This window comes from Schistocerca cancellata, chromosome 6 (assembly GCF_023864275.1).
Source record: "Schistocerca cancellata isolate TAMUIC-IGC-003103 chromosome 6, iqSchCanc2.1, whole genome shotgun sequence".
In the NCBI taxonomy this organism is placed as follows: Eukaryota; Metazoa; Arthropoda; class Insecta; order Orthoptera; family Acrididae; genus Schistocerca; species Schistocerca cancellata.
The window spans coordinates 307,958,965-307,966,122 of NC_064631.1; the positions used below are offsets into that span (position 1 = coordinate 307,958,965).

Consider the following 7,158-nt stretch of genomic DNA (forward strand, 5'->3'; position numbering starts at 1 on the left):
CAGTAAAATTAAAATAAAGCTTTTAAAACGGAAATTAAAAAAAGTGCTCTGTTGATGAAGTAATACAAGACATTATCTACTTATAGGCATGTGATTTCATCTAAGGGCCAAATAAAAAGTTTCTGTCTGAGGGCGTTGCTACAGCGTACATGCAATGTAGCGCAGGTATAGACGCACTAACATGTAGACAAGTGATTAATGTGGCTTTCATGTCTTTCTGACATGTGGGTGGTAAACGCGGAAACGCGACCTATGCTGATGTTGTTACCAAATGTGTTCAAACAGGATCAAAGTTCTGTTATCCTGATGTTGACTGCTGAAGGACAAACATCGGTAGACATCCATCAAAGAATGGGGCACCATATCTGTCGCAAAAACCACTGTTGTGCAATGGTGTGCCAAGTTCTGTGCAGGTCACGATTCGATGCAAGGCCCCACCGATCTGAGAGGCCAGCCCCATCCATATGGGAGACACTCAAGCACCCGCTCTACATTCCTGGTCTCTTCCAGTGTGATTATCACATCTTCGGTCCGTTGTACAGAGGATGTACAGCCGGAAGCTACGGACTTTTTCGCACAGTGGGACACAGTGGTTCACTAAGTGCGTATTTTCCACCTTGTGCGTCGGTGGGATGATTACCTCAACGCCCACAATGATTTCGCCTGATGGGCGTGCCGATTCTGGACTGTCTGGACGGCTCTCGAATGGAAACTTTTTGATCGTGGTTTATATAAATATTTATGTTGGGTGTGTGTGTATGTGCGTGTGTGTGTGTGTGTGTGTGTTACAGAATAAAACTGTAAGATGTAATTTAATTATGTTTGTAAAATGCTAATATTTTTGCCGCATACGTCAGGACCTAACGACAAAAATAAATTATCTACACTTCATGAAGAACTGTAGGAAGTGAACTGCGATATGAAACTCTACGATCAAGAGTCATTAATGTCCGCACTTCCCACAAAATTCTGAAGAGATGAGTGTATTCAAAGAATAAAGATAAGCTTCGCATCATCGCTGAAACCTGCAGGTAACGTGTGTATTTCATTGAGCGAAGGACTGCGGCACAATCAGTATGCCGTCAGGGAGTTCCCCACTTCTCTAGGTCTCGTTAGCGCCGCCAGCTTGACGGTAGCGGCATGCAGGTCACGCTCCTTGCGTCATAACTCCTCTGCTCGAGACGACGAGTGTAGCGGCCCATTGCGCTGCCAAACGACCCGATACAATAGCACCGAAACGCTTATATCTCGCTCCCATTGGAGCCTTAAATTCAATAACTCGGCCCGATGGCAATGTTGCAGAGAGTATCTGGTTGAGAAATGCGAGGCCTCCAAATAGCCGGGTGAGAAAGACATCTTACTTTTACGCCACTGCTTAAAAGAAGAGTCTTCTTCAGAAACGAAGCACTGAAGTGGCATATTGTGCACGGTTACTCGGCCGCCTTTATACCACTGGTAAGTCTGGGCCCCAGTACAAAAAATCTGGATAAGTGGCGGACTACCCCACAAAAGCGTGGGTGCTAGTCTCAGCCTGCTCTTCTGGATTAGCAGGGCAAAGTGAGAGGTTGTAAAGGCGGTTGCCCTTACTCGCACATAAATTTAGCTATATGAGGTTGTACGAAGGGGAATGAACTGATGCAGAAGTTGCAAGAATCTGTAAAACCTGATTAATTTGACACAAAGATTGTTTACAGCTCTTGAGGTCGTTTTTCGCAACCTCGAAGCCGAAGCCTCTCGAACCTAGTCTAAATCTTCTTTCAAGTTTATTCATTGCATATGTACACCTTCCACTTGCGATTTCCATTCTGCACAGGGTTTTCCTCTTTTTCTCTTTTCAGCCATAGTTCATCTAATCTCATCGTGTCCCCATATTATTTTCAATATCATTGTCACACTTTCCGGTGATGTACGTGAGAGTTTTCATTCGCTTCCTGTTTTCTTTATCTGCGGCCATCTCTCACCTTCAAACTCTTCAGCTAGAAAGTCCAGTTGCGTGGCTTCAAGTCTTCTTCGATTATGTTTTATCATTTCCCAGGATTCCGCTTTATAGACACTAAAACTTTTTGTTATTAATTCATATAACCTTTTTTTCTTGTATATTTCTTAATTTTGTATGATCAAAGGATGGAATTAAGCTTATTAATTGATTGTTTAGCTTGTGTTATCCTCTGATTTACTTGTTGCTTACTGGAACGCTGATCTGACGTTACAAATCGCGGATAGTACTTTTGACGTACCTAGATAGTATTTCGGTTTTTAGCAATGTCAAAATGTTTACTTTCCGTAAACGTATGTTCTGTTTTAGAAAAAATTATTGTTAGCCAGGCTTTATTGTATATTTCTACCATTTTATTCATCATGCAGCCAATATAATTTGATCATTAGCGAAAACTAAACTCGATAGGAAGTCTCCATCTCCGCCTAAACCCATTTATCCACACTTTCTCGTCCATTCTTTAATAACATCATTCAGATAAAATTTAAACAGAGTAGGTGCTACACAGCATTCTTGTCTAGGGCCCTCACTTAGTAGTATTACTTGGGAGATTTCTTTGCCTATTTTAATTCTTGTGTTTAACCATTGTAGAATTTTTTAACTGCGGAAATATGTACAGTGTCTTATTTATTGTGTTATCGTCAACTTACCGATATAGTGTTTTTGTTGGTTTGGTGAAATTTTTGTAAATCTATGAAAATCATGTGTTTCATTTCCGCCAGCTCTTCTTTTCCAAGATGTGTCTTTTGTAGCAAATAGGAGTACGTTGTCTACGCTGGATAGGCCTTCGATAAGGGCATTTTGTACTTCTATTATGATGCCAATCTCTAGATATTATTTCTTAATTCGACCACACAACCTTCCCAAAGATGCCAATGCCTCTATAGTTGTTGCAATTTTTTCAATTTTTTTCAGTCATTAGTCTTCTGACTGGCTAGACGCGGCCTAGCATGAGTTCCTCTCCTATGCCAATCTATTCATCTCAGAGTAGCACTTTCAGCCTACGTCCTCAATTATGTGCTATTTGTATTCGATTCTCTATCTTCCCCTACAGTTTTTATTCTCTCCAACTTTCTCTAGTGACATGGAAGTTATTCCCTGATGTCCCTTCTCCTTGTCAGTGTTTGTCACTTATTCATTTCCTAGCCGATTCTTCGAAGAACCTTCTCATTCCTTACGTTACTGGTCCTACTTATTTTCAAATTTATTCTGTAACACCACATCTCAAACCCATCGATTCTCCTCTGTTCCAGGTTCCTTACGTTCCATGTTTCACTGCAATACAATGCTGTGTCCCCAACGTACATTCTTAGAAATTTCTTCCTCAAATTAAGGTCTATGTTTGTTACTAGTAGAACTCTCTTGGCCAGAAATACCTTTTTGCCAGTGATAGTCTGCCTTTTATGTCCTCCTTGCTCCGTCCGTCATGCTTCCTTAACTTCCCCAATTCCGATGTTAAGTCTTTAACTGTTCTCATTTCTGTTATTTTTCATTTATTTCGTCTTTCTTCTAATTACTTTCAATCCATATTCCGTACCCATAAGACTGTTCATTCCATTCAATGGATCCTGTAATTCTTCAATTTCACTGAGGACGGAAATACTATCAGCGAATCTTTTCATTGGTATCATTTAACCTTGAATTTTCATATCATGGCACTGTTCCGATTTCTCCACTTGGCACTCCATTTTCTAGCGTCCACAGGTCTGCTCTTTATCTCCAAATGACAAAACGACAGTATGTAAACTCTAACAGCAACAGCGAAGTACAATTTAAAAAATGACAATCAATAAATAGACCCACAGCAACAAGAATACCAACATGGAAAACAAAAACGCCACGAATTTATGCATCAACCTAGTTCATCCTATTCTCTGAGTGGAATTTTGGGACCAGATCAAAGGAGTGTGACGCTGTACCAGCTCATGTCCGTCATCCGTGCGCTGATTTGATCCAGGCCTGGCTCACCTCCCTGTATCGCTGTGCTTTACGGTATACGAGTCTCGTGGGGACCAGGTACTTGGAACGTGGGCTGGTCATTCGATGTCATCTGAGCAACAAATACCTTCTAAAGCTTCCCAAATCGACTTTTGGAGACGTGATTTTAAATTGGAACGCTATGGAACAACCACACAAGACTGTACAGGCCTCATGTACTGACGGACAGGGAGCATCGTGTATTACGGAGCTTGGTGGTGAGAACTGGCGTAGAATCAGCGTGAATCACATGTGAATTCCAAAGTACTGTTAGCAGTCCAGAAGACACGATGACCGTGCGTAGGGTGTTAAAAAAATAGAAGTGATTTAGAGTGGTGAATCGTAGTATACCCTGAGGCAATCCGCTGGAAGGCTTGGATTTTGAGAATGTCTGCAGAACGTTACCTGCCGTTGTGAGTAGTACCGACATTGATGCATAAAGGAGCTGGCGTCACGGTATATGGACGTTTTTTAGTGGCTAGTGTATGGTGCTCTTATAGTGCTTAAGAAAACGGTAAATACGGAAGGATAAGCATACTTTTACAGCGTTGTGTGCGGCCCACGGTAGAGGGACGTTCGGAAATGGGAACTGACAATGCACCCTGTCATAGAGCAGTATCTGTGAAGTAATTCCTTGTGATCAGGACATTTCTGAAATGGACTGGCCTCCCCAGAGAGCCGACCTGAATCCCATGGAACACCTTCGGGATGAGTTAGAACAACGGAGCAGCAGCCTCGCTCCAAATTCCAGGGTCCAGCGCCTTCTTTGGTTTCGTGCCTTGAGGAAGAATAGAGTGCCGTTCATCGACAGACTTTCAGATACCATTTTTTAAGCGTCCTCCATAGAGTTTAAGCAGCCGTAAAGACGAAGGGTTAGCATCCACCACGTTAATATTCACTAATAGGTCTCCGAGAAAACAGCCTTGTCGCAATGATAACACCGGTTCCCATCAGATCACAGAAGTTAAGCGCTGTCGTGCTGGGCTAGCACTTGGATGGGTGACCATCCAGTTTGCCGAGCGCTGTTGGCAAGCAGAGTGCACTCAGGCCTTCTGAGGCAAACTGAGGAGCTACTTGATTGAGAGGTAGCGGCTACAGTCTCGAAGACTGACATGCGGCCGGGGGAGTGGTGTGCTGCCCACTTGCATCTCTGTATCCGCATCCGGAGACGCCTAACAGGTGAGGAAGACCCGGCGACCGGTCGGTACCGTTGGGCTTTCATGGCCTGTTCGGGAGGAGTTTAATTTTTTAGTTTTTAATAGGTAGCCGAATGCTTTTTATCAGATACTGTATAATTTCATGTGAAGCAGCTGTGGCAATGTATAACCATTACAACGATATAAATGAATGCATGGCGCTCTGATGTGGAAACGAGGAGAGTTATCCTGAAAGTTCAGTATTTTCTTGAGTGAAGGATGCACTAACGCCCTAAAGTAATAGTGGGAAAACCATTAATTGTAAAGAAGGTCATTTGAAAAACACAGATTTCAGAAATTATTTGCTTATATGACTTTTTGGGAGAGGAAGGAGTTGGGGGAGGGGGGATAATCATGAGGCTAGTTTACTGCACCCACCATTACTTTATTTTTTGTGTTAATCTCTTAATGTCACAGAAGCTCTTATCCCAAAAATATTCATTTCTTCTTATTTCCGCGATAAAATTAAACATCTAAGGCTGTCTTTTTTTATGGTATTGCCTTATAATGCAACGAGTTTCGGCGACTCAGTAGACCATCTTCAGGCCTTAACTGACACAGACGGCCAATTCTAAAGATGGATTGAAAATAGTGTACTATTTCACCGAAACAGGTTGCAATATAATAAAATAACACCATCAATCGCATGGATTGACACACGAAAAGTCTTCTTATTTGAGTTCCCCTCTACCCTCACCCGCCCCCCCCCCCCCCGCCGGCAGTAGTGACCGAGCGGTTCTAGGCGCTACAGTATGGAACCGCGCGACCGCTACGGTCGCAGGTTCGAATCCTGCCTCGGGCATGGATGTGTGTGATGTCCTTAGGAGGTTAGTTAGGTTTAAGTAGTTTTAAGTTTTAGGGGACTGATATTCTCAGAAGTTAAGTCCCATAGTGCTCAGAGCCATTTGAATCTCGCCGCCCCCCCCGCCCCCCTCCATAATGTTTTCCATATACTGCTCCCTTTGGTATTATGTAGGTTGCCTTAACATTTTACCCCTACTTCTAGTCAGCCTTTCCATACGTAGGTTTCCCGTTGATTCTGCGGAGAATCTCCGTACTTCTTATTATCCCAGTAGGTTTTCGACATTCCTGTCTAATACCACGTTGTTGTTGTTGTGGTCTTCAGTCCTGAGACTGGTTTGATGCAGCTCTCCATACTACTCTATGCTATGAAAGCTTCTTCATCTCCGAGTACTTACTGCAACCTACATCCTTCTGAATCCGCTTAGTGTATTCATCTCTTGGTCTCCCTCTACGATTTTTACTCTCCACGCTGCCCTCCAATGCTAAATTTGTGATCCCTTGATCCCTCAGAACATGTCCTACCAACCGGTCCGTTCTTCTAGTCAAGTTGTGCCACTAACTTCCTCTTCTCCACCGAGCGAGGTGGTGCAGTGGTTAGCACGCTGGACTCGCATTCGGGAGGACGACGGTTCAATCCCGTCTCCGGCCATCCTGATTTAGGTTTTCCGTGATTTCCCTAAATCGCTTCAGGCAAATGCCGGGATGGTTCCTTTGAAAGGGCACGGCCGATTTCCTTCCCGATCCTTCCCTCACCCGAGCTTGAGCCCCGTCTCTAATGAAATCGTTGTCAACGGGACGTTAAACACTAATTTCTTCCTCCTCTTCTCCCCAATTCTATTCAATAAGTCCTCATTAGTTGTGCGATCTACCCATCTAATCTTCTGCATTCTTCTGTAGCACCACATTCCGAAAGCTTCTATTCTCTTCTTGTACAAACTATTTATCGTACACGTTTCACTTCCATACATGGCTACACTCTATACAAATACTTTCAGAAACGACTTCCTGGCACTTAAATCTATACTCGATGTTAACAAATTTCTCTTCTTCAGAAACTCTTTCGTTGCCATTGCCAGTCTACATTTTATATCCTCTCTACTTCCACCATCATCAGTTATTTTGCTCCACAAATAGCAAAATTCTTTTACTACTAGAAGTGTCTCATTTCCTAATCTAATTCATTCA

At 43.0% G+C, this 7,158-nt stretch overlaps 1 non-coding gene across 1 annotated transcript; it reads left to right on the plus strand.

Annotated features, from left to right (window-relative positions):
- Positions 1 to 6,549: 6,549 nt before the first annotated feature.
- Positions 6,550 to 6,622, plus strand: Trnaa-cgc (transfer RNA alanine (anticodon CGC)). The gene has a single exon. It is a non-coding gene; the product is annotated as a tRNA-Ala (tRNA).
- The last annotated feature ends 536 nt before the right edge of the window (positions 6,623 to 7,158 follow it).